The following is a 26,445-nucleotide window of genomic DNA, read 5'->3' as shown; positions in this document are numbered from 1 at the left end:
AAAAGCAACACACACCTGCCATGACCCAGGGTTGGTGCGGACACAACAATGAGTACGAACCACGATATGATTACAGCTGTCTAACCCGTAGACAACACGTCATCCACTGCGCCACTAGCCATTCAACAAAATAACCTGGAGTTTAAGGTTGGGTTCTAACTAGGCTACCACAGTTTCTGCATTACCAAACACTAATTCAGATGTTGGGACTCATTTTCAGTCAACAAGACCATATCAACAAAGGTCCTGCAGGAGATGAGGTGACCGAGAGGTTAAGGTGCTGGACTGCTAATCCATTGTGTTCTGCGTGCATGGGTTTGAATCCCATCCTCATGGGACTATACCAATGCAGTAGTTTTGACACCACCTGTGTTTTTAGGAAACATCATTAGAATGCAATTAATCAAAGTATCAGGTACGATGTTGGAGATGGAGAATGCTTTTTTAGCAGGAAAAAGACACAATATACCATTTGGAGAATGCAGGCATCGATTCCACTTTATCAATGAAATGTTTTCCGCATGTTGCACAATTTTCCACAGGAAAGAAATCTTGACGATGTATCACCAAAAGTGCTGCACCGCCCAATGTGGGGCTGAAACTAGTTAAGTAAACCTTTTGGACCTCGATGACCCATCAAGAAGTCAATCTTTGTTGGTTCAGAACAGGCACAGAACATCCCTGCCTCCCTCTGAATCTTGCAGGTCACTGGGAAGATATTCGGCTCGAAGGACCATTTGGTCCCGAACATGAAACTTTTGATCTGAGTGTCCGGGATTCAAGTCCCTGTTCAGGTGACCAGGTCTGAGGTCCACTTGCAAACGCCTCCTTTTGCTCTCAAAATACAAGGACAACAGGACAACACCTCGGTACTTTATGGAAAATTCATGAGGAGCCGGGCTTTTAACTGGAACTGGAAAGACTTGCAGCCCCGCACTATCTGAAGTGGGATTTGAACCCACGCCTCATTAGAGACTGCAACCTGAATGTAGCGCCTTCGACCGCTCGGCCATCCTTCTGTTACCTGAGAAAAAAGGTCAGCTGTGGAATTGATCAAACATCAGGATGGCCATGTCAATAAAAACAGAACAAAAAATGATATCGAGAGCAGCAAAAGGCCTGATTAGCTCAGTGGGTAGAGCTTGAAACTCTTAATCTCATGGTCGTGGGTTCGAGCCCCGTGTTGGGCGATTTAGCAGTTTTATTGATACATCTGTAAGATATCTTTCCTGTTGAAAATTGTTCAACATGCTGAAAACATTTCATTCCAAATACATAAAAACAAGTCTTTTGACCAAAGGCCTGGGGGCTCACTTCGTAGGGCATCAGACTTTAAATCTGAGTGTTCAAGTCCCTTCAGAGATCAAGCACATGTCATTGTTCCTATTTGTCACCTTGACTTTTTTTCTAAAAGAAGGACTTGAAAGGCCATGTTTCCACCCAGTTTCGAACTGGGGACCTTTTGCGTGTTAGGCAAACGTGATAACCACTACACTATGGAAACCTGAAAGTAGTGGCTTTTAAGGGGACTGGTGAAGTCACAAAGTAGTTGCCAAACAATGAAACACGACGATGTGTCCAAAGTGGGGGCAGATTGACAATTGTCCAAATGGACAAAGATGTCTCCTTTGTAGGGAAAATTGTTCCAGAAATAATGGGCTTTTCTTCAACAAAACAAGACATCACAATCGCGGCTTGAAAGAAACACCTTAGCCACCCTCGGGGTCACTTTGATATCTCCGTGGACTCAACTTGTGCCCTTGGAGTCAATGGTTTGTAAATAGGCTTGTAACCTCCTCTAACCTTGTCTGGATGGCTGGATGTCTGGCCTTTTGAAGAATGAAGTTAAGGTCCTTTCAGCCAGCCAATAAGCATTTTCAAACTATTTGCCAAGTCACAAAATAAATAGGGATTGTTCTGAAAACCCTGTGATTGGCTGGCGACCAGTCTGGGGTGTGCCCCGCCTCTCGCCCGGGGACAGCTGGGATGGGCTCCAGCACCCCCCGCGACCCTCGTGAGGAAAAAGCGGTAGAAAATGAATGAATGTTCTGAAAACCGGGCTTGAACCAGGGACCTTTAGAACTTCAGTCTAACGTTCTCCAAAGTGAGTATTTCAGCTTCTTCGGTGGTGTTCTGCTTTTTCAGTCGTGGGTAAAAGTGGGGGCAGGGTGAAGCTGTGTCTGTGCCACGTATGTTGCTGTGTACCTGGTCCAGTGTGTTCTCATCTTGGTTTGGAATGTCCCCATGCTGGTAACGGGTGGGGAATACAGTCCGTTGATGAGGATAAGAGCTACAGAAAATGGAAGGATTTCACTGGTTGAAGTCTCCAGCTACCATAAAAACGGTCATGGGCCACAAGCCTGTTCTGAATCCCGCTTTGGCCAATCGACACGACATCGACTCAGCAGCAGTCCTTGTTAGTATAGTGGCCAGTATCTCCGCCTGTCACATGGAAGATTGCGCGGTTTGATTCCCAGAAGGGGAGTTCCTTTTTTGTATGTCACGTTGAACCTTGAGCAGGGTTGCGGTTGCAACAACCAGTCCGGGAGAACAAGACCTCTATTCAACTTCTTCTACAAGTGCTCAGCTGTGTTGTACAATCTGACAGTCCTTTGCTACCAAATCATTCCAGTCGTGGATAATGGACCTGACCAGGAAAATGACAGCTGTGGGATTTCAACCAGTGGCTCCTGAGCGAAAGGAGCCTTAATCTGGTTCTTTAGACCACTCATCCACACAACCCAAAACGGTGCCCTGATCAGGAAAAAAACGAGGACGAAGACAAATCCTATCTCCACTCAAAACCTAACCAAATGTCAGTTCCCTGACCGTGAATCGAACAACGGCCGCGGCGGTGAAAGCACCAAGTCCCAGCCACTAGACCACCAGGGACTGCATCATGGCTGCACTCTGATAGGTAGAGACTGTGTCGCTTTGACGTACTCCAGCAAAGGAACCAAAATAGTTCTGAGACTGGACCGTCTCTGCCAACGCTGCATCCGCAGGGGGATTAGCTCAAATGGTAGAGCGCTCGCTTAGCATGTGAGAGGTAGCGGGATCAATGCCCGCATCCTCCATAAACTCATTTGTTTTTTTGATGAAATGTTCCCAAGTAGCGAATACTAATCCGGGCCCCGATCCTGATATCTAGGCCAAACACAGCCATCGGTATCACCCTAAACCCAGTCCTAACCTAAACCCAGTCCTAACTGCATTATCCCCTCTAGCACCTTGTCTTGTCTTGTTGTGGGATCAATGCCCGCAGTCTCCAAGGAGCTCTTTGCCTTTTGTAGAAGAGATGTTGGGATTGGATCTACCCCTTAGCATCCGACAAATACCCCAAACCAGGGGAATTACCTCAAATGGTAAAGTGCTTGCTTAGCATGCGAGAAGTAGCAGAGTCGATACCTGCATTCTCCAAGGAATCCTTTGTATTTTGTAAAAGAGATGTGGGATCGGAAATGAGTCCAGGATCTATCCCTCAGCGTCAGACAAATACACCAAACCTAATCCTGGCCGCGTTCTCTAGATTGGTCTCTTATCATGGAATAGTGAAGAAACCCAGTACGTGATTTATTGTTCTCAAGTAGCGCATCAAGGTGACCCCGACAATTCCACCGAGGGCTTGCAGAGATGAAGAGGCCCCAGTCCCGAAATGTCCACCCCCAAGATGGACTGAGGTCTTAACCTACCCGCATGGACAATCCAAATATCTTCTGGACAAAAAAAGTTTGTGGTCAGACAAGACAAAGGTTGAGCCGGTCACCTGAACATGAAACGTTTGATCTGAGTGTCCGGGATTCAATTCCCTGTTCAGGTGACCAGGTCTGAGGTCCACTTGCAAACGCCTCCTTTTTGCCCTCAAAATACGAGGGCAACAGGACAATCCCTTGGTACTTTATGGAAACTACATGAGGAGCCTGGCTTTTAACTGGAACTGGAAAGACTTGTGGCCCCGCACACAAACCAAGTATCTTCTGATCAGCTGATCCTTAACATCAGCTGTCACAGACATTGGCGTCGTTTGGGGACCTCATCCTGATCCACGGTTACCACTGATTTGTAGAGTAAGTGTCAGGTTCAAACTCCTGTGACACTTGTAAAAACACTTAAATACAGAAATACAGAAGAGACAGGAGAGGAGAGTGAAACCACATACCCAGTGACATGCCGCTCCACTCTGAATATGCAGTTCACACTCCTCTTCTTTTATTCTCTTTCGGGGGTCCCTACTACATGGTCGTGCAACTCTAAGGGGGGGGGGGGGGGGGGGGGAGAAGGCAGTTGCACGAGCTGTATTTGTTTGTCTATGTGTGTGTGTAGGTGAGAGCAATTACTTTTAATGTTTTATGAGTTCTTATCTTAACACATTCTTGCAGGATTAACATGAGCATCTGCAGAGTCGCTGTTGGTGCTTCCAAGCACCTCCAGGACCTGGGGGTCGCTGAGGGTCTCTGATTAGGGTCACGGGAACATTCCTTCTTCAGCACATTCAAACACTTTCTATTGTCTAAGCAAATGGATATAAGGGTGATAACTAACAAAATAATACCTCTATCTACATTTTATTCTAACACTCGCCCGATATGCGCTCCGCAGCGCCTTGTCATTCCAGCCGCTCTCTGTCGCTATCCAATCGACTCGACAACCGGCTGCGGGAGCGCAGCACACAGCAGAGGGCGGAGCCTCTCCGACCCACACGTCGGCTCCAAATCCCTCCTCCTGGGGCTCTTCCGGCACCACTCCTCCCTCCCTGCTCCAGCAGTGGAGCGCCGTCTGATGACGTCGGGAGTGTCGTCCCCATGCAACTGGGAGCCAGTCGCCTTTCGTCAGCGGAGAGGAGTCACCGTCCACGCCTGTGGCTGTGCCTGTACTGTGGGAGTCCTACACACAATTTCCCGCTGTCCAGTTCGCCCAGCACGCCAACGCTCTTCCTCCACCAGGGATATTCGCCAGCTGCTGGCACTGCCCGCTCCAACCACACCGGCTGCGTCATCCGCTTTGGTGGGCCGACTTCAGGTGGAAGCTACGATATCCTGGGCGGGGCAAGCTTCTCCTACCACAGCATTAATTGACTCTGGGGCGGACGAGAACTTCATTGATAGCGGACTCGTCAGTTCTCTCAACATTCCTACTGTTGAGCTTGTCCCCCACAAGAATGTCCGCTCGCTAGATGAACATCACCTGGCATGCATTACGCATCAGACGTGCACCATATCCTTGGTGCTGTCGGGTAACCACCACAAGGTCACAAATTTTTTTCTTATGCCCTCTCGCTCAGCTCTGTTAGTACTCGGCCTCCCCTGGCATCCCGTGTGTGTGTTGTGATTGTGATGTTTTGTCATTCAGCGCCACTTTGCAGTTTGTTGACATTTGCTGCCAGCCAATCAGGATGCGACACAGACGTCAGACAAGTAAAGAGACTCGCCTGCCACGCGGGCATGATTACCATTACCATTACCATCGATCAGGGATGGCAACTGAATTAAGAATCAATGCCAGAAACCTGATAATGTTTTGATGCAGACTGGTCATAATGCCTCTGAAGTTCACCAAAGCAGACCTTACTTAAGGTGACTACACTTTCAAAGTTCCCAGTGATGACTGAACCTCTCGCTTCTTGTGTTCCCCGAGAAACTCGGTCAGCTGTGGATTTGATCAAAAAGGCCAGGTTAAGCAGAAAAAGGCCTGCTCGCGGGAGACTGTGGTTCGATTCCCCGACGGGGAGTACCTCTTTTGTATGTCACAATGTCAACAAACAAACCCTTCTCATTAGAACAAAACCTCTCTTAATCTTCTTCTCAAGGTGTTCAGGTGTCTTGTACAATCTGACAGTCTTTTGCTGCCAAATCATTCCAGTCGTGGATAATGGAGCTGACCAGGAAAATGCCAGCTGTGGGATTTCAACCAGTGCCTCCTGAGCAAAAGGAGCCTTCATCTGGTGCTTTAGACCACTCATCCACCCAACCTAAAACGGTGCCCTGATCAGGAAAAAAAACTGTGACCTTGTGAGGTTCACTGACAACAGAGGACACTCAAAAGGAGCCGCACAAAGCTGGGTACTTGTACAGATGTCAGCAGCAGAGTGGCGCAGCGGTAGCGTGCTGGGCCCATAACCCAGAGGTCGACGGATCGAAACCATCCTCTGCTATGGCTGTACTCTTTACGTGTCCTTTGAAGAGCTTGCAGATGTATGGTCTTTGTTACTTAGCTGACCTGGTCCAGTAAAGAGTTCACGCTTCCTTTACTGCTGTTCTCGATGCATTTATTGCTCTTGAGTGCATTCACACGCCATTGCGGGACATTGAAGCATCGTGAAACACCGTAACTGTCCTCACTAGTCCATTGTCACTCTTATGGACTTGAAAAATCCCAGCCAGTTTCCATTCGTTTCGGGGAACCTCCTCCTCTTTGACGATCACCACATCTCCAACTTGCATGTTCCTTCTTGGCGTATGCCATCTTTGTCTCAGAGCAGTGTTGGTCAGATACTCCTTCCACCATTTGTTCCAGAACTATTCCGACAAATATTGCAATTATCTCCATCTCATTTTAGTATACAAGTCCATCCATCCATCCATCCGTCCATCCATTTTCCTCCGCTTATCCAGGTCCAGGTCGCGGGGGGCAGCAGTCTTAGTAGGGAAGCCTAGATTTCCCGGTCCCCGGCCACCTCCTCCATCTCCACCGGGAGGACACCAAGGTGTTCCCAGGCCAGCTGTGAGACATAATCCCTCCAGCGTGTCCTAGGTCTGCCCCAGGGCCTTTTCCCGGCTGGGTATGCCCGGAACACCTCACCAGGGAGGCGTCCGTGAGGCATCCGGACTAGATGCCCGAGCCACCTCAACTGACTCCTCTCGATGTGAAGGAGAAGCGGCTCTACTCTGAGCCCTCCCGGATGACTGAGCTCCTCACCCTATCTCTTAGGGTGAGTCCAGCTACCCTACGGAGGAAACTCATTTCAGCCGCCTGTATCCGAGATGTCATTCTTTCGGTCATGACCCAAAGCTCATGACCATAGGTGAGGGTGGGAACATAGATCGACCGGTAAATTGAAAGCTTTTTTAACCACGACGGTCCGTTACAGCGACCGCATTACTGCCGAGGCTGCGCCGATCCGTCTGTCGACCTCACGCTCCCACTTTCCCTCACTCGTGACCATACCTAAGATACCTAAACTCCTCCACCTGGGGTAGGACCTCATTCCCAACCCGGAGGGAGCACTCCACCCTTTTACGACTGAGAACCACGGCCTCTGATTTGGAGGTACTGAGTCTCATCCCAGACGCTTCGCACTCAGATGCAAACCGTCCCAGTAAGCGCTGAAGGTCACAGCCCGTAGAGGCCATAAGAACCACATCATCTGCAAATAACAGAGATGAGATTCTAAGGCCCCTGAAACAGATTCCCTCAACACCTTAGCTGCGCCTAGAAATTCTGGGATGTCCATAAGTGCACTTGGCACCAGGACACCCTTGGCTGCAGGTCTATGATCGACTTTGCAGTCGTGTCATCAGACCTGCGTCCGCATGTTCTGGACAGGCGGGTGAAGAGAGGGGCTGAGCTGTCAACTGATCACCACCTGGTGATGAGTTGGATTAGATGGCGAGGGAGGATGCTGGACAGACCTGGTAGACCCAAACGAGTAGTGAGGGTGTGCTGGGAACGTCTGGCAGAGTCTCCCGTTCGTCGAGTCTTCAACTCTCACCTCTGGCAGAGCTTCGCCTGCATCCCGGGGGAGGACCGGGATATTGAGTCCGAATGGGCCATATTCCGTGCCTCCATTGCTGAGGCGGCTGACCGGAGCTGCGGCCGCAAGGCGGTTGGTGCCAGTCGTGGCGGCAGGCCCCGAACCCGATGGTGGACACCAGAGGTCAGGGCCGCCATCAAGCTGAAGAAGGAGTCCTATCGAGCGTTGATGGCTTGTGGGACTCCGGAAGCAGCTGACAGGTACTGTCAGGCCAAACGGTTCGCGGCTTCGGCGGTTGTCGAGGCAAAAACTCGGGTGTGGGAAGAATTCGGTGAGGCCATGGAGCACGACTTTTGGTCGGCCTCGAAGGGGTTCTGGCAAACCGTCCGGACCCTCCGAAAAGGGAAGCATTGCCCAGTCCACACTGTTTACAGTGGAGACGGGGCCTGCTGACCTCGACTGGGGATTTGTTTTGGTGAAGTAGGTGCAGACACATCTATTAAAAAGTGAAAATACAAAATATACAGTATACAGTATAAATATATGTACACGGTCTGTTTTTGTTTGTTGTTCCGGAACTGCAGTCTGATTGTTTTTCCTAAGAGTCCAAACTGAGCGTTAATTTAACGCATATAGAGTGTCAAAGTGGCAGGATGAGGCAGAGGTGGGGTGTGAACAGTGTCGGGGGGGGGGGGGGGGGTCCGGGACTTGTTGATGAGGCTGACAGCAGACGGGAAGAAACTGTTCTTGTGGCGTGAGGTTTTGGTCCTGATGGACCGCAGCCTCCTCTCAAAGAGACTGTGTCCGGGTTGAGAAGGATCGGCCACAATCCTTTTCTGCACGCCTTAGGGTCCTGGAGGCGTACAGATCCTGGAGGGACGGGAGATTGCAGGAGATGAGGATGGACTCAATGATGGAGCTGTAGAAGTGCACCAACATTGTCTTTGGCAGGAAGAATTTCTTCAGCTGCCATAGGAACGTAGGAAGTACATCCTCTGCTGTGCCTTCTTGATGAGGGAGCTGATGTTCGGCTCCCACTGGAGGTCCTGGGAGATGATGGTACCCAGGATGCGGAAGGACTCCACAATGTCAATCGTAGAGTCACAGAGGGTGATGGGGACAGGAGAGGCTGAGTTCTTCCTGTTGTCCACAACCATCACCACTGTTTTTAGGGCGTTGAGCTCCAGGTTGTTCAGGTTGCACCAAGTCACCAGATGGTCAACCTCTCACCTGTAGGCAAACTTGTCGCCGTCAGAGATGAGTCCGATGAGAGTGGTGTCGTCCGCAGACTTTGGGAGCTTGACAGACTGGTGACTGGAGGTGCAACTGTTTGTGTACAGGGAGAAGAGCAGAGGAGAAAGAACGCAGCCCTGGGGGGATCAGGTGCTGACGGTTTTTGTATCTGAGATGTGTTTCCCCAGCTTCATGCACTGTTTCCTGTCAGACAGGAAGTCTGTAATCCACCTGCAGGTGGAGTCAGGCACGCTCAGCTGGGAGAACTTCTCCTGGAGCAGAGTTGGGAGGATGGTGTTGAAGGCGGAGCTGAAGTCCACAAACAGGATCCTAGCATAGGTTCCTGCGGAGTCCAGGTGCTGGAGGACCAACACACCAAGGCAGCCGTCCGCAGCTGTCAAGTTCCTTCTTGCCTTGCGCATCCCCTGAACTTGAAAAAGGGGGTCTGAGTAGCCACACTGAGGAAAGACTGGATTCACTCGATGCTTTCGCTGTTTTTGGGTTTTATTTGGTGAGGCACAAGTCTTGTTGTGACAATGTATAGCACAGCACAGCACAGCGTAGTGTAGCACAGCAGTGTAGCACATAGTGCATAGGTGAAAACCTTCAAAAAAAAAAAAGGGGGAAAGTATAAGTATACACAATATACATATTTCTAAATATATATAATATGCACAATAATATACATATGCAAGTATTTATATAAGATATAAATCATGTTCAGCAGTATATTAACCATTAAACAGTTTAACAACGGTTGGAATAATTTTGTCCCCTTAACCTGCATTTATTAACTTATTCTTTACTTCATTATTTCGTTATTTTATTTGATCTATTTATTAAACCATTTGCATTGCCCCCATCTTGCCACGTAACTAAAATTATTATTATAAAAGCTCTAAATAATATAGGCCCACTGAAAAGAAATGAGCATAGCGCGTTCCTTCGATGCCCAAAGCTCGCTGATCAGCTCAATTGGTGCCAATTAAATGAACCACCGCGAGCCGCCGTGTGCACCTACGCGACACAGGCGATCGACGGTGTTCCAGACCCCACTTTCTAACTAATTGCACCGTGTTAATACTTTTAATCTAGTACCAATAACTAAAGTGAGGCGCGCGTCACCAGCGGCCATCACATCCAAAAAAAAGCCGTGCCTTACGTGGCACGGGTGCGTTAAACCACAGCGCTAATATTAAAAGGAATTTCTTACCGGCTGCCTCTTCAGTGTTGTATAGCTCCAGTTTGCGCAAGGTTTGGGGTGCAGTTCTGACTACCTTCTCGATACCACTTGTCTGCAGCCTTACCTGCTGAGAAAGGAAGTGCCCTAATGCAGACGCCCAGGTGCGCTTAAAACTGATTCCCACTTCCGGTTTAGATGTTCCCCACCTGATCTCCCGTGTTTAATTTAGTAAAATAAGGTGCTAATTGCAACGAAAATTTATTATTCCCTTAATGAGGGCCATGAAAAGTATTTTTTATTTTTATTTATCTTTTTATTTATTTTTTTCCTGTCTGCCTTATCTAAATTATTTTGGACAAGGGTTTGACTTGACAGCAGTGCCATTTTGGAAACACGTGGTGGCATGGGAATAAATGACTACATGGTAATCAGGTGGTTAGGTGTCAGTGGTTCCAGAAACATGGGTTGTTTACATTGTCCACAGTAAGAGGGTGATTATTCTCAACAGACATGGCTTCCTAAAGAAAGGTTCTCAAGGAACTGTCACTCAACCTGCCAGCACTGTTTGCTAGGACTGAAAGGAGCACGCTTTTGATGGTTCTGATCTGGCGCTCCCAAATACCTCCCATATGGCTTGCATTTATGACAAAGTTGCATTGCTTGTCTGCCAGGTATTCTGTTACTCTTTCTGTGTTTATTTCCTTTAGAGACTTTTTAAAAGGCATTCACACACTCTGCGTTTTGTTTCCCATGTGGGTATTATGTTATGTTAGTCCAGATTAACAACCTAGTTATTTGTGTCAGTCCCAGGGACCATTTCCAGACCCTCGTGTGACACTTATGTTGGACTCTTTTGGAGAGCCCTTGCATTCTTCCCAATAGGTAAACCCTTTGTATCGGTGCCAAATATATACGGGATTCCCCACCTGCTGACCAAATGACACACGACAAATGCTGTTGTCTCAACAGTGCAAGCAGTTACTGTCTAGAAGAGTAAAGGCAGCATTGCCAGGTTGACATGCTCAGCTGGCACTATGGCTTAGCTGGTGAAAGTGCCTGTCTAATAAACAGGAGATCCTGGGTTCAAATCCCAGCAGTACCTGGGTGCTTGGTCCGTGAAACTTTGGCAGCTGAATTTTGAGCCACATACCTCTTTTTGTCACTTGCCCTTCAAAAACGAGTCTATGGTGCATCCACACCTGACATGATTGTTGTGGATCCCGTTACGCCAGAAGGTGCTTGAATCCAAAGAGTATGACATTGTGATGTTTTGTCATTCAGCGCCACTTTGCATAGGCTCAGCCACTTTTCTCCGACAGTACAAACCCATGTGGCATTGGTGGTTCAGTGGTAGAATTCTCGCTTGCCAAGAGGGAGGCCCGGGTCCAATTCCCAGCCAATGCAGTGTATATCAGCTTGTACCTTTCTTTAGAGTTCATGTGAAAAAGTACAAAGGCTCTTTTTCCTGCAAAAGGGTAGAACTCAGAATGACACCTGAAACGTAAGAGAACGGACCACCTGACAGTTAAGGTGGACAGCACTTGAGTATTTGCACATTTCTGTCAGAAGTAGAAACTTATTGAAACCTTACTGCAGTGATGCTGATGTAGTCTCTGTGCAATTGCTTGTGTTGTTGACATTTGCTGCCAGCCAATCAGGATGCGAGACAGATGTCAGACAAGCAGAGAGACTTTGGAGAAATGAAGTCAGGTATTTGAATCCCGTCTAAGCCAGCAGTCAAGTCACAGTTTTCTTCTCCACAATATTATTTTTTTCCAATTAATCCCTATATAATTACAAACTATTCATATCAGGCTTATATTGATAGCAGTGCTTGAAATAAAATACAAAATCAATGCAATGCCACAAAGAATATTTATTTATCAGGTTGCCACACTCAAGAACACTCTCAATAATAATAAAAAAAATCTACATGTAAGCAGTTATGAATAAAGAATATACACATTGTTCATTTATTTTGCCGCCTTTGTTTCTCCTTTTCATAAAACGGAGAGGCCTGGAACTCCCTCCAGCTCATCTCTTTTCCCATCCTGTGCTCTCTATAGATGGAGAACACTTTGGCAGGACAGTAGATGTACTTCTCTGAAGCCAGTGTGGATGCGGGGGCTTTTCCGGCCCTGCTTCAGCTGCATCCTGCAGAGGCACTTTCGGACAGGGGGTGGAGGAGATTCCTCCCTCTTTCTCTTCTTCTGCTGTTTTTCCTCCACCCTTTTTCTTGTCTCATCCACCTCTCGCTGGAAGAAGTCTGTTTGACTGAAATCTTTAAATGGCATCTTCGGTTCTGTCAGACCTTCTGCAGCAATAAGATTATCTGACAGGGCCTTGTTGATGAACGTCGTGGTTGATGTCCCATCCACTTGATATTTTCATTTTGGTTGGCCACAGCACAGACATGGTTTTTGTTTGAGATTTTTGACACAGGAGGTGGTTGCTGCTGCTCCAATGGGGTATGAGCAGGTGGTGGTGGTGAAATAACCATCACTGCAGGCAGTGTCACTACAGGCACAAGATGCAACTATTCCAACAAAGGTACAAATGATTACGTTTTTACCTGGCTTTGCTTTGGCTGAGCGAGAAGTCCTTTCAGGCAAGAAAACAGCAAAAAGCAACACACACCAGCCGTGACTCAGACAAAACACAGAATACAAACAACAACACGATTACGGCTACAAGCTATCGTTTTTTGGGTGAGAACCATGAACTCTTACTCAGAGGTGCGGATTGCTCATTCTCGCTGCTTCAAATTTGCCTGCGAGCAAACCTTGAACTTTAGACTCAGATCAATCGAAATGGTTGCCGACGCTCTTTCTCTGTCTTGTTGCCGTTTCTCATTGAGGTTTCCTGACTGAGAGCAGATCGGCCTCACGGCTGGTTGGTTGTCTCCCGTGGACGGGCAGACCTTTCCAGCAAGCATTGGTAGTGCTGGGCTGGTCGTTTCTTGCTCGGTCTGGCTGCACTCGCAAGCCAAGGAGCTTGGCGTGGTGCTGCACCTGCCTCTTGTTTTAAACACGGGATAAGGGGAGAGCGCGAACGCAGTCCCCCACTACCACAAATTATGCAGTCGAGATTCCCGCATTTGGGGAATTCGCAGAGGTCAGCTCAACCCATGTGCAATGGCTGAGCCTCGCCCTGGGTGAACCACCTTCTTGATCATGGTATCTCCCCTGGCAGGTAAGTATGAGTTGCACCGGTCCCGCCCGGACTAGTCTCTCGCACATGCCACATGCTGAGTGGTGGTCTCATCAGGTCGCCCACAACAAGCCCAGCCACTTGACCTGTGTCCAAATTCAGAGACATGACTCTGGTTATCTCAAGGAGTCAGTCTGTATGGCACTCTTGTGACTTCATTCTGAGCAAAGACAGCGGCAGCAAGTGGCTTAGTGCAGTTGCTGCAGACGTTCAATGCGGAGACTGAAGTACTGACTCAACGTCCCTAGTCACACCATGTAACATGAGAGGCCAATATGTTGAACCCTGACACGTGTAGATGTGCAAGGTCGTTGTGAGTCAGTGGGTTGTCAGGTTCAAACTCCTGTGACACTTGTAAAAACACTTAAATGCAGAAATACAGAAGAGACAGACAACAATATTCAAAGTTACTCGCAGCGAGGAGAGTGAAACCACATACCCAGTGACATGCCGCTCCACTGAGTATGCAGTTCAAACTCCTCTTTATTTATTCTCTTTTGGGGGTCCCTACTACATGGTCATGCAACTCTAGTGGTGGCAGTTGCACGAGCTGTATTTGTTTCTCTATGTGTATGTGTGTGTATGTGTGTGTATTACTTTTATTGTTTTATGAGTTCTTATCTTGACACGTTCTTGCAGGATTAACATGAACATCTGCAGGGTTGCGGTTGGCGCATCCAGGCACATCCAGGACCTGGGGGTTGCTGGGGGTCTCTGATCAGGGTCACAGGAACATTTCTTCTTCAGCACATTCAAACACTCTTTCTATTGTCTAGGCAAATGGATATAAGGGTGATAACTGATGCTATATTCATTCTATCTACATTTTATTCTAACAAGGATCTATCCTTGAGCATCCGACAAATGCTCTGTCTCGCCCTAAACCCAGTCCTGACAGCATTCTCAGTCGAGGACCTTGTCTTATTGTCCATGTTTTGTTTATATTTCTGTTGTCAGTCGCTTCAGGATGACAACGGTTTGTGCTTCAAGGTGACCCCAACCATTCGACCGAGGCCGAAGACAAATCCTATCTCCAGTCAAAACCTACCCAAATGACAATTCCCTGACCGGGAATCGAACCCGGGCCGCGGCGGTGAGAGCGCCGAATCCTAGCCACTAGACCACCAGGGACTGCTTTATGTCTGCACTCAGCAAGGCAGAGACAGTGTCACTTTGACGTACTCCAGCAAAGGAACCAAAATAGTTCTGTGACTGGACCTTCTCTGCCAACATTGCAGCAGCAGGGGAATTACCTCAGATAGTAGAGCGCTTCCCTTAAATGTTAGACCCGAACCTCTTTTGTTTTGCTAATGTGGTCTGTTTTCTTATCCCCGCAAATGTCCAAATGCACAATGTTTTTGCCTTTGTCGAGAGCATTGTAGTACATATGACATTTATGCTACATATGACATCAGAAATGATGGATATTTCTTACACAGAACATGACGTCTGATTCAAAACATTTACTTGAAATGTTGGAGAGAAAAAAATGGAGTCGCTGAAACACATATGCAAGGCACTGCTGGGATTTGAACCCAGGACCTCCTGTTTACGAGACAGGAACTTTGACAAACTAATCCACAGCGCCGGCGAAGGAGTGTCTTCAGTGTTAGGCGAACTACTGCATAACGGAAACCACACCAGTGGCCAGGCTTTCAACAGGACTGGTGAAATCCTGCCAGTGTAAGCGGACCGAATCCACGATTATTCTCCTCCTTGGTCTTCGCTGTGTCAAGGATGAGGATGTTGTTTGCATGCAACGACACCACAGCGGCCACCTCCTTCCTATAAGCCCCTTCGTGCAGGCCAGTGACGCACCCGATCAGTCATCCGGGAAATATGGATTGTGTGTCCAAACTGGGGACAGATGCCCGTGTACACACCTTCAGGGATCAAGCACATATCCTTGTTCCCATTTGTCACCTTGATTTTTTTGTGAAAGAAGGAATTGAACGGCCTTGCTTCCACCCAGTTTCCAACTAGGGACCTTTTGCATGTAAGGCAAACGTGCTAACCACTACACTATTAAGGGTGAGCCCTTTAAGGGGACTGGTGAAGCAGTTGCCAAACAATGACACAAGACGATGTGTCCAAAGTGGGGGGCGTATTGACAATTGTCCAAATCGACAAATGTTTCTCCCTTGTAGGGAAAGTTGTTCCACAAATTATGGGCTTTTCTTCAACAAAACATGAAATCACAATCACGGCTTGACAGGTTTGGCTTGTAACCTCCTCTAACGTTGTCTGGAGGGGTGGCCCTTTGATGAATGAAGTTAAGGTCCTTTCAGCTTGCCAATAAGCATTTTCAAACTATTGGCAAAGTCGCAAGGTAAACAGGGATTGTGCTCAAACCCAGGCTTGAACCACGGACCTTTAAATCTTAATTCTCGCACTCGCCCGACTGAGCGATTCAGCTGCAAAGGTGGTGTTCCACTTTTTCAGTAGAGGCTAAAAGAGGGGCCAGGGTGAAGCTGTGTTTCTGCCACATGTGTTGCTGCGTACCCGGCCCAGGGTGTTCTCATCTTGGGTTGGTATGTCCCCATGCTGGTAATGTGGGGTCTACTCTTCTCCGCCTGAACAGGGACTTGAACCCTGGACAATCAGATTAAAAGCCTGATGCTCTACCGACTGAGCTATCCAGGCCCTTGAGGAATGAGGACAACTCACAAGGCAAAATCTTCTGGCATACTGTACTTGACCTTGCAGAGATGAGAGCTTCTTCTCTGGCTCTCAACAAAGGCGGTCGCATCTTTCCCCTCTCCTCCCTATCCCTTATCTTCCCTGCTTTGTTGTTCCCTGTCCATCCTGTCGATGGAGTTTGACTTGATTCTTTGTCACGCAGTCTGAAATTGGCAAACTGAGAAATTCTGATTGAGTGACCAATGCAGTCTGTCTATTTTAATACATTTTGTCTCAACTCATGTTGAAAAAGGACAGAGCCATTTCCGTGAGAGCACAAGACCCCTGGATTGTACCCAAAAACACTTTGCGTTCATCAAAGAGTAAAGCTGGTGTCCTGGTTTGCAATGCCTCGATTGTTACACCAGAAGGTGCGAGTCACATCCAAAACAAAGGGCATGCTGGACGCATAGCATGCGTTAGTATGGCTTCAACTGAACAGAAGTTGGCAGCGTGTGCGTCTCTGTGGCGCAATCGGTCAGCGCGCTCGGCTGTTAACTGGGAGGCTGGTGGTTCGAGCCCACCCGGGGACGTTCTCTGGATGTCACCAGTGTCACTGTTCATTCATGTTTGCGCTCCACTCTTGCACAGCACTTGTGTGGTTCCCAATTGGCAAACTGCGTGTCAATGACTTTTCAAAAGCACATTCCAGCTTCCATGGTCTAACACATTTGATCAGAAGTTAGGTTGATCAAGTCACAGATTTCAGTTTGTTTCTGCACAGGTCTGGTGAAACACAGAAGCTCTGCTTATCTTTTGCAAAAGCGCCATCCAGGATTATAGATTAAGAGACGACGGAATGCTTTTATGTTAAAAGGAATCAAGTCAAACCCCATCAACTGGTAAGCAGGGGCCCTTAAGAGAAGACACTGTATACTGTTGTGATTTTTTGACAGACATGTCTAGTAAACAGGAGATCCTGGGTTCAAATCCCAGCAGTGCCTTCTCTGTGTTTCAGCAGCTCCTATGCTGTTACTTAAAAGAAATGTTGTTCTTGTTCTGTTGAATAAAGACCCATCATTTCTGATGTCATATGTAGTATACATGTCACATGTACTACAATGCTCCCTACAAAGACAATACCCTTGTGTATTTGGACATTTGCAGGTTTAAGAAAACAGACCACATTAGCCAAATATCTTCCGGACAAAAGAGTGGTCAGACAAGACAAAGTTTGAGCCAGTCACCTGAACATTAGACTTTTGATCTGAGTGTCCGGGATTCAAGTCCCTGTTCAGGTGACCAGTGATAGGGTCTGAGGTCCACTTGCAAACGCCTCCTTTTTGCCCACAAAATACAAGGGCAACAGGACAATCCCTTGGTACTTTATGGAAACAATGTGAGGTGCCTGGCTTTTAACTAGAAGTGGAAAGACTTGTGTAGCCCCTCACACAAACCATGTGTCTTCCTCCCATGCAGCTGATCCTTGACATCAGCAAAAATTTGGTTCTAGGACAATGGGGTCACCTGCCCCCCATTGGTCTTTTCCAAGGAGTCACGGTGGCCGAGAGGTTAAGGCGTTGGACTCGAAATCCAATGGGGTTTCCCCGCACAGGTTGGAATCCTGTCTGTGACGCTTTGGCTGGGCATTTGTTGCCGCCATGCTGTTTACCTTGTGGTGGAGTACTGTTGGTTATGAGGGCCGGGGTGTTGTCCTTTCACGGCCCGCATTCTCTACACTGGAGGTCTAAATTTTGGGTAGAGGATAATGGGGTCCACTGTCCCCATTGATCTGCTTCTTGCAGTCTCGGTGGCCGAGATTTTTGTTGCCACTCTGCTTTGACATGCTGTTTTCTTTACCTCTCCTCTGTCTTTCAGCGGCCTTGTCGAGGGTGTTTCACAGGTGGGTGGGTGGTGTGATGTTGGATATGGGGGCCAGTGGGTTGTAGCCCTTTTGTTGTTCCTGGAGCACATAAAGAAGAGTGGCCAGTACGGGGGGTCGAACCCATGACCTTGGCGTTATGAGCACCACACGCTGACCAACTGAGCTAACCGGGATAGCGGCAGAGAGCTGCTGGAATGACAAGGCGCTACGAAACGCGTATCGGGCGAGCCTCAGCGTCTGGGTCTCATCCCGAGCGGCCAGCTCATCTTGCACTTGTTGGCTGAGGCTCGCCCGATATGCGCTCCGCAGCGCCTTGTCATTCCAGCCGCTCTCTGTCGCTATCCATTCGACTCGACAACCGGCTGCGGGAGCGCAGCGCACAGCGGAGGGCGGAGCCTCTCCGACCCACACGTCGGCTCCAAATCCCACCTCCTGGGGCTCTTCCGGCACCACTCCTCCCTCCCTGCTCCAGCAGCGGAGCGCCGTCTGATGACGTCGGGAGTGTCGTCCCCATGCAACTGGGAGCCAGTCGCCTTTCGTCAGCGGAGAGGAGTCACCGTCCACGCCTGTGGCTGTGCCTGTACTGTGGGAGTCCTACACACAATTTCCCGCTGTCCAGTTCGCCCAGCACGCCAACGCTCTTCCTCCACCAGGGATATTCGCCAGCTGCTGGCACTGCCCGCTCCAACCACACCGGCTGCGTCATCCGCTTTGGCGGGCCGACTTCAGGTGGAAGGTACGATATCCTGGGCGGGGGAAGCTTCTCCTACCACAGCATTAATTGACTCTGGGGCGGACGAGAACTTCATTGATAGCGGACTGGTCAGTTCTCTCAACATTCCTACTGTTGAGCTTGTCCCCCACAAGAATGTCCGCTCACCTGGCATGCATTACGCATCAGACGTGCGCCATATCCTTGGTGCTGTCGGGTAACCACCACAAGGTCACCATTTTTTTTCTTATGCCCTCTCGCTCAGCTCTGTTAGTACTCGGCCTCCCCTGGCATCCCGTGCGTGTGTTGTGATTGTGATGTTTTGTCATTCAGCGCCACTTTGCAGCGGCACATCCACTCGACAATTTAATTTGTTCTCCGACAGTGTTTCCCAATGTGGCATTGGTGGTTCAGTGGTAGAATTCTCGCTTGCTAAGCGGGAGGCCCGGGTCCGATTCCCGGCCAATGCAGTACATCTTAGCTTGTACCTTTCTTTAGAGCTCATGTTGAAAAAGTACAAAGGCTCTTCTCCTGCTAAAGGGCAGTATTCAGAATGACACCTGAAACGTAACAGACCGGACCACCCGAGAGTTAAGGTGGACAGCACTTAGTGAAACCTGACTGCAGTCATGCTGTTGTAGTCTCTGTCGCGCAATTGGTCAGCACGTTTGGCTGTTAACTGAGAGGTTGGTGGTTCGAGCCCACCCAGGGACTCTCAATTCACACATTTGTTGGACTTTGGACTCCCTCCCTTGTATGAACATTTTTCCCCATTGGCGAACTGTTTTTGTGTTGGTGCCAGATGCACTGCCGGCACTGTGGCTAAGCTGGTCAAAGTGCCTGTCTAGTAAACAGGAGATCCTGGGTTCAAATCCCAGCAGTGCCTGGGTGCTTGGTCAGTGAAACTTTGGCAGCTGATTTGTCAACCATGTACTTCTTTTTGTCACTTGCCCTTCAAGAACGAATTGACGTTGCATCCACAGCTGACGTGATTGTTGTGGATCCCATTACGGCAGAAGGTGCTTGAAGATTAAGATTAAGATTAAGATATGCCTTTATTCGTCCCTCAGTGGGGAAATTTGTATTGCACAGCAGCAAGAGTACCAGGTTGTGGTCTGATCTTCCCAGGGGAGGAAGTGCTGTTGAACTGTATGCCTCCTTGGTGTTGGCATAACACAAGTCCAGTGTTTTATTGTCTCTGGTGCAGCAGGTGACATACTGGGTGAAGGTGGGCAGGGTGGAGGATGGAGAAGCGTGGTTGAAATCACCTGAGAGAGGAAGGAGAGCCTGCGGATGTTGTGTCTGTAGCCGGCCCATGGCAGAGTGGATGACGTCACAGGCCGCGTCGGCGTTAGCAGAGGGGGGAATGTACGCCGCTATCGCGATAACGTGCGAGAATTCCCGCGGCAGATAGTACGGTCTCATGCTAACGGCTAACAGTTCAATGTCTTTGCAGCAGAGTTGCTCTTTAATAGTGATGTGAACTCTTTGAATCCAAAGAGTATGACATTGTGATGTGTTGTCATTCAGCGCCACTTTGCAGAGGCTCATCCACTTGACGGTTGAATTTTTTTTCTCTTACAGTGTGTCCCCACGTGGCATTGGTGGTTCAGTGGTAGAATTCTCACTTGCCAAGCGGGGCCGCGCACGTGTTGTTGACATTTGCTGCCAGCCAATCAGGATGCGACACAGACGTCAGACAAGCAAAGAGACTCGCCTGCCACGCGGGCATGATTACCATTACCATTACCATCTATCAGGGATGGCAACTGAATTAAGAATCAATGCCAGAAACCTGCCACAGGATTTCAGATAATGTTTTGATGCAGACTGGTCATGATGCCTCTGATTCATTCAATTAATTAATTAATTAATTAATTAATTAAAATTAATTAAACCACTACCTGTGAGAGGTAAGGTACACCATTGCACTAAACATTGATAGAATAGTTAGTAATGGAGTTAGTAGTGAATAACTAACAATGCTTGTGGGGATTTTTTTGGTTTTGGACATCTTTCAGATAAATAAACATGCAAACTGACCCGGGAACATCATGGCTGTTCCTGGCAAATGAACATAACAGGAGGGTTAAGATGACGACACTTCCAAAGTTCTCAGCTATGACTGAACCTCTCGCTCCTTTGTTCCCTGAGAAACTAGGTTGGGTGTGGAATTGATCAAACATCAAGAAGACCACATCAATTCAAAAAAATTAAAAAGTGATATCGTGGCAGAAAAATGCCCGGTTAGCTCAGTCGGGAGAGCGTGAGACTCTTAATCTCAGGGTCGTGGGTTCGAGCCCCACATTGGGCGGTTCAGCTCTTTTGGTGATACATCTTAAAGATTTCTTTCCTGTGGAAAATTCTGCAACATGCGGAAAACATTTCATTCGAAGTACACAAAAACAAATCCCATTCTTGTAGGACCACAAATGGTAGAGCGCTCACTTCGCATGTGAGATGAAGTGGAATCGATGCCTGCATTCTCCAAATGGTATATTATGCCTTTTTCTTGCCAAAAAAGCATTCTCAATCTCCCACATCGTACCGGATGCTTGGATTAATTGCATTCTAATGATGTTTCCTAAAAACACAGGTGGTGTCAAAACTGGTGCATTAGTATAGTCCGATGAGGATGGGATTCGAACCCATGCGTGCAGAACACAATGGATTAGCAGTCCATCACCTTAACCTCTCGGTCACCTCATCTCCTTTGTGGACATGGTCTTGTTGACTCAAAATGACACATCTTAATTAGTGTTTTGGTGTTGCAGAAATTGTGGCAGCCTTCCTGTGCAGCGGGGGGATTTAACTCAAAGGCTAGAGTTCTTGCTCTACATGCAAGAAATAGTGGGTTTGATACCCGTATTGTCGAAATGATGTTATGGCTTTTTTTTGCCAACAAAAGCGTTCTTGATCTCCGACATCGTACCTTATACTTTGATTCATTGCATGCTAATAATGTTTACTAAAAATACAGGTGTGGTCAAAACTAGTGTACTTTTACATCACCACACTTCAAGTGGACAGACAATCTTGTCTTTTCAGACAATACAATTACAAAAGCAACACACACCTGCCATGACCCTGAATCGGCCGGGGTTGTTGCGGCCACAACACAGAGTAGGAACCACTATACAATTACGGCTGTGAGCTATGCTTTTCTGGGCAAGAACCATAAACTCAGACTTGGAGGTGCAGATTGCTCATTCCAGCTGGTTCTTTTTCGTCTGCGAGCAAAGCTTGAATTTCATGTGGGTGTTGTCCTGGCGGGAGAAACATTTTAGCTGGTGTCGGCATGGCTACTGTGACAAAAGCCCATTTTCCTTTCCAGTAAATGTGCATCAGCTGAACACTTTGCAGACCTAATGCTGTGAACATTTGCGCGAACTCAAGGTCGGGTCCTACATCCTGTTTGTGTCTGATTGTAACATGATATGCATCAGGATTCTGTATGTCACCTCCCAACTGCACTTGTCTGGTCTTAATATGTCATTGGCTGTGTTGTCGTGATCGATGTTGATGGAATCAAGAGAACAAAGTCACCCCTTTACAAACTATTTGCCAACTCACGATGTAAACAGCAATTGTGCTGAAAACTGGGATTGAACCAAGGACCTTTAGAGATTCAATCCAACGCTCTCCCAACTGAGCAATTTCAGCTGCAAAGGGGGTTCTCTGCTTTTCAGTCTGGGCTAAAAGTGGGGGTAGGGTGAAGCTGTGTCTGTGCCACGTACTATGTTGCTGTGTACCTGGTCCAGTGTGTTCTCATCTTGGGTTGGAATGTCCCCATGCTGGTAAAGGGTGGGGAATACAGTCCGTTGATGAGGATAAGCGGTACAGTGGAGTTCACTGGTTAAAGTCGCCAGGTACCATAAAAATGGCAATGGGCCACGAGGGTGTTCTGAATTCCCCTTTGGCCAAATTGGCTAAATGGCCGTACAAAAAGCAGCATACTTGGAGCCTGTGGTCAATGTCAACAGTTGGGCTAATTCAGTTCCGTTGAGACAGTGATTATGTACCAAGTCAGTTATGTCAGTCAGGATTTGGTCAAGGTTGTTGTGTGGTTTTGGCATGGATAAGGCTATGTATCTAAATTTAGGAGGAGTCCATGGTCTGTAAACATACTGAGGTACTCCCACTGCTGTTGCGGAACTTGCGGGACCTTGCAAATTTCCCCACAGAGGGACGAATAAAGGCATATCTTATCTTCTACCATAGGGTAGGCTTTTGGCAAGAAGTAGGATTCTTAATCCTACTTCTTGCCATTCTTAATGCCTTCCCAAGTTCCAACATTTCCTTGGGAGCGAGTTTGATAACCGAGCCCACCCAGGGACTCTCAATTCACACGTGTTGGACTTTGGACTCCCTCCCTTGTATGAACATTTTTCCCCATTGGCGAACTGTTTTTGTGTTGGTGCCAGATGCACAGCTGGCGCTGTGGCTAAGCTGGTCAAAGTGCCTGTATCGCACTGTATCTTGTGTTCCCTGAGAAACTCATATCTTCAATTTAATTATTGAGAATTGTGTTTACCCACAGTCCTGGAAGATCGCAAAGGTGCTTGGTCGAAAAGTTTTACTTAAACAAGTTATTCAGGGAAGGTGCCTAACTTCACCGCCTGAACAGGGACTTGAACCCTGGACCCTCAGATTATAAGTCTGATGCTCTACCAACTGAGCTATCCAGGCCTTTGTCGAATGAGGACAACTCCCAAGGTAAAATCTTCTGGCATACTGGCTAAGCTGGTCATAAGTTAGGACAATTTCACCATCAGTAAAACGACACTAAAAGGTCTGACTACTTGATGCAGGTCATATTAGTTTGGAAACGTGTATATAAAGTTGTATTGCAGTTATGTTTGTCCTCAATATCTTATTTGTGTACATGTGCATGTGTGTGTATACATCTATGTGTAGATGTGTATATACATATGCATATGCATATGTATATGTGTTATATGTATATATGTATGTATATACATATATATATGTATACAGTGAAGAAAATAAGTATTTGAACACCCTGCTATTTTGCTATTTCTCCCACTTAGAAATCATGGAGGGGTCTGAAATTTTCATCGTAGGTGCATGTCCACTGTGAGAGAGATAAACTAAAAAGAAAAATCCAGAAATCACAATGCATGATTTTTTAACAATTTATTTGTGTGATACAGCTGCAAATAAGTATTTGAACACCTGTGTATCATCTAGAATTCTGACCCTGAAAGACCTGTTAGTCTGCCCATTAGAAGTCCACCTGCACTCCATGTATCATCCTGAATCAGATGCACCTGTTTGAGGTCGTTAGCTGCATAAAGACACCTGTCCACCCCATACAATCAGTAAGACTTTAACTTGTAACATGGCGAAGACCAAAGAGCTGTCCAAAGACACCAGAGACAAAATTGTACACCTCCACAAGGCTGGAAAGGGCTACGGAGCAATTACCAAGCAGCTTGGTGAAAAAAGGTCCACTGTTGGAGCTATCATTAGAAAATGGAAGAAGCTAAACATGACGGTCAATCTCAATCGGAGTGGAGCCCCATGCAAGATATCACCTCGTGGGGTCTCAATGATTCTAAGAAAGGTGAGGAATCAGCCCAGAACTACACGACAGGACTTGGTCAATGACCTGAAAAGAGCTGGGACCACCGTTTCCAAGGTTACTGTAGGTAATACACTAAGACGTCATGATGTGAAATCATGCATGGCACGAAAGGTTCCCCTGCTTAAACCAGCACATGTCAAGGCCCGTCTTAAGTTTGCATATGACCATTTGGATGATACAGAGGAGTCATGGGAGAAAGTTTTATGGTCAGATGAGACCAAAATAGAACTTTTTGGTCATAATTCCAATAAGCGTGTTTGGAGGAAGAAGAATGAAGAGTACAATCCGAAGAACACCATCCCTACTGTGAAGCATGGGGGTGGTAGCATCATGCTTTGGGGGTGTTTTTCTGCACATGGGACAGGACGAGTGCACTGCATTAAAGAGAGGATGACTGGGGCCGTGTATTGTGAGATTTTGGGGAACAACCTCCTTCCCTCTGTCAGAGCATTGAAGATGGGTCGTGGCTGGGTCTTCCAACACGACAACGACCCGAAGCACACAGCCAGGAAAACCAAGGAGTGGCTCCGTAAGAAGCATATCAAGGTTCTAGCATGGCCCAGCCAGTCTCCAGACCTGAACCCAATCGAAAATCTTTGGAGGGAGCTCAAACTCCGTGTTTCTCAGCGACAGCCCAGAAACCTGACTGATCTAGAGAAGATCTGTGTGGAGGAGTGGGCCAAGATCCCTCCTGCAGTGTGTGCAAACCTGGTGAAAAACTACAGGAAACGTTTGACCTCTGTAATAGCAAACAAAGGCTACTGTACCAAATATTAACATTCATTTTCTCAGGTGTTCAAATACTTATTAGCAGCTGTATCACACAAATAAATTGTTAAAAAAATCATGCATTGTGATTTCTGGATTTTTCTTTTTAGTTTATCTCTCTCACAGTGGACATGCACCTACGATGAAAATTTCAGACCCCTCCATGATTTCTAAGTGGGAGAAATAGCAAAATAGCAGGGTGTTCAAATACTTATTTTCTTCACTGTATATGTATGTATATATGTGTGTATATATAAATGTATATATATTTTTCCCCTTTCTCCTCTTTAAATGTTCTCCTTTTTAAATGTTACTCATTATTATGTTTGCTTGGTTGTCGGTAGCCACAGGGGAAAAAAATATTGTTGATTTTGGGAAAAAAAACAAAAAAAAAAACTGTCTACATTGGTGGCACTACTGAATTTAATTTAGTTGTAAATTCAATGAAATGTGACACAGTACAATATAAGTGTCTTATAAATATAAGTGGGAATGGTATTTTAATAGTGATCATTCTACTGTCTTGTCATCTCTGCTGGAATCTCTGATTGACTGATATGAGAAATGTAAGAATATTACCTTAATACCTTTGTAACTATACTAAATTGTTAGAGGTACCCAGGCTAACATGCATAAATATAGAGGTAGGGATTATCATTATTATTATCATTAATTATTATTAATTATTACTTTACAAAAAATAGTAATAATGGACAGCAAGACATCATTGCTTCAAAAATTGGTTTGAGCACAGACCTAAAACCTTGCTTCCTAATGCACAAGACTAGACACACACAAACTAATAAACACGTCTAAAAACCTCAGGTAGGGTTTAACAAGAAGAAACTGATGTTTGGGTTGGTCACCTGTCCAAAGATTAGACACATGCAATACAGTAAATAAGTAAATGTCACAAAAAAGTGGGCTAATAAATTGACACACAAAGACTGCCGATTTCAGAAAATAACAGAAGAAATCTCTACACTCTACAAGAAGCAATGAAGTCTGTAAAATTAAATAATTGAAAATAAAAAATCACAAATTTTTTAACTATAATGATGAAAATGGTAATATTAATGATGGGTCGAGGGCGCGCGCGTGTTCGGACGGGCGCGCGGACGCGCCGTACGAAAAACCGCAACGATGGGATAAGCGGTAAGGGAGTTACGGCACTTGCAATTTTCCGCCCAGAGGGGGCGACGCCGGCGGCGAGGCTGGTGCGCGGTCACGTCCCGTCCGGCGCCCCGAACCGCCATAAAAAAATTTGCGACGATCGGACCGTGCAGTAGGTACTTGCAGCGGATATACGTTTCCGCCTGTGGGTGGCGCTATACAGTCTATGCGCCCACACGGTAACGGACCGGAGGGTACCCCGAACCACCAGAAAAAATTAGGTGCTGATCCGACCGTGCAGAAGGAAGTTACGGCTGATATACATTTCCACCAGTTGGTGGCGCTATAGCGTATGTACACACACTGTCATAGACCAAAGGGTAACCCGAACCACCAGAAAAAAATTCGGGCAGATCCGACCATG

The 26,445-nt window shown here is 47.1% G+C and overlaps 12 non-coding genes across 12 annotated transcripts; 5 read left to right on the top strand and 7 right to left on the bottom strand.

Annotated features, from left to right (window-relative positions):
• Window positions 1-1,431: 1,431 nt before the first annotated feature.
• trnav-aac (transfer RNA valine (anticodon AAC)) lies at window positions 1,432-1,504 on the bottom strand. The gene has a single exon. It is a non-coding gene; the product is annotated as a tRNA-Val (tRNA).
• Window positions 1,505-13,142: 11,638 nt separating this feature from the next.
• LOC131128845 (U1 spliceosomal RNA) lies at window positions 13,143-13,306 on the bottom strand. Its single transcript, XR_009129728.1, has one exon. It is a non-coding gene; the product is annotated as a U1 spliceosomal RNA (small nuclear RNA).
• Window positions 13,307-14,375: 1,069 nt separating this feature from the next.
• Window positions 14,376-14,447, bottom strand: trnae-cuc (transfer RNA glutamic acid (anticodon CUC)). The gene has a single exon. It is a non-coding gene; the product is annotated as a tRNA-Glu (tRNA).
• A 383-nt stretch (window positions 14,448-14,830) lies between these two features.
• trnat-cgu (transfer RNA threonine (anticodon CGU)) lies at window positions 14,831-14,904 on the bottom strand. The gene has a single exon. It is a non-coding gene; the product is annotated as a tRNA-Thr (tRNA).
• A 982-nt stretch (window positions 14,905-15,886) lies between these two features.
• trnak-uuu (transfer RNA lysine (anticodon UUU)) lies at window positions 15,887-15,959 on the bottom strand. Its single transcript has one exon. It is a non-coding gene; the product is annotated as a tRNA-Lys (tRNA).
• A 495-nt stretch (window positions 15,960-16,454) lies between these two features.
• On the top strand, window positions 16,455-16,528 carry trnan-guu (transfer RNA asparagine (anticodon GUU)). Its single transcript has one exon. It is a non-coding gene; the product is annotated as a tRNA-Asn (tRNA).
• Window positions 16,529-17,489: 961 nt separating this feature from the next.
• trnas-cga (transfer RNA serine (anticodon CGA)) lies at window positions 17,490-17,571 on the top strand. Its single transcript has one exon. It is a non-coding gene; the product is annotated as a tRNA-Ser (tRNA).
• Window positions 17,572-18,931: 1,360 nt separating this feature from the next.
• trnas-gcu (transfer RNA serine (anticodon GCU)) lies at window positions 18,932-19,002 on the top strand. The gene has a single exon. It is a non-coding gene; the product is annotated as a tRNA-Ser (tRNA).
• Window positions 19,003-19,344: 342 nt separating this feature from the next.
• trnat-agu (transfer RNA threonine (anticodon AGU)) lies at window positions 19,345-19,418 on the top strand. Its single transcript has one exon. It is a non-coding gene; the product is annotated as a tRNA-Thr (tRNA).
• Window positions 19,419-20,773: 1,355 nt separating this feature from the next.
• Window positions 20,774-20,846, top strand: trnak-cuu (transfer RNA lysine (anticodon CUU)). Its single transcript has one exon. It is a non-coding gene; the product is annotated as a tRNA-Lys (tRNA).
• A 313-nt stretch (window positions 20,847-21,159) lies between these two features.
• On the bottom strand, window positions 21,160-21,241 carry trnas-gcu (transfer RNA serine (anticodon GCU)). The gene has a single exon. It is a non-coding gene; the product is annotated as a tRNA-Ser (tRNA).
• A 1,907-nt stretch (window positions 21,242-23,148) lies between these two features.
• On the bottom strand, window positions 23,149-23,221 carry trnai-uau (transfer RNA isoleucine (anticodon UAU)). The gene has a single exon. It is a non-coding gene; the product is annotated as a tRNA-Ile (tRNA).
• Window positions 23,222-26,445: the final 3,224 nt, after the last annotated feature.

The sequence above is a fragment of the Doryrhamphus excisus genome, chromosome 4 (genome assembly GCF_030265055.1).
Source record: "Doryrhamphus excisus isolate RoL2022-K1 chromosome 4, RoL_Dexc_1.0, whole genome shotgun sequence".
NCBI lineage: Eukaryota > Metazoa > Chordata > Actinopteri > Syngnathiformes > Syngnathidae > Doryrhamphus > Doryrhamphus excisus.
The sequence above is the reverse complement of the archived record's forward strand: the minus strand, read 5'-3'. Positions and strand labels throughout refer to the sequence as shown.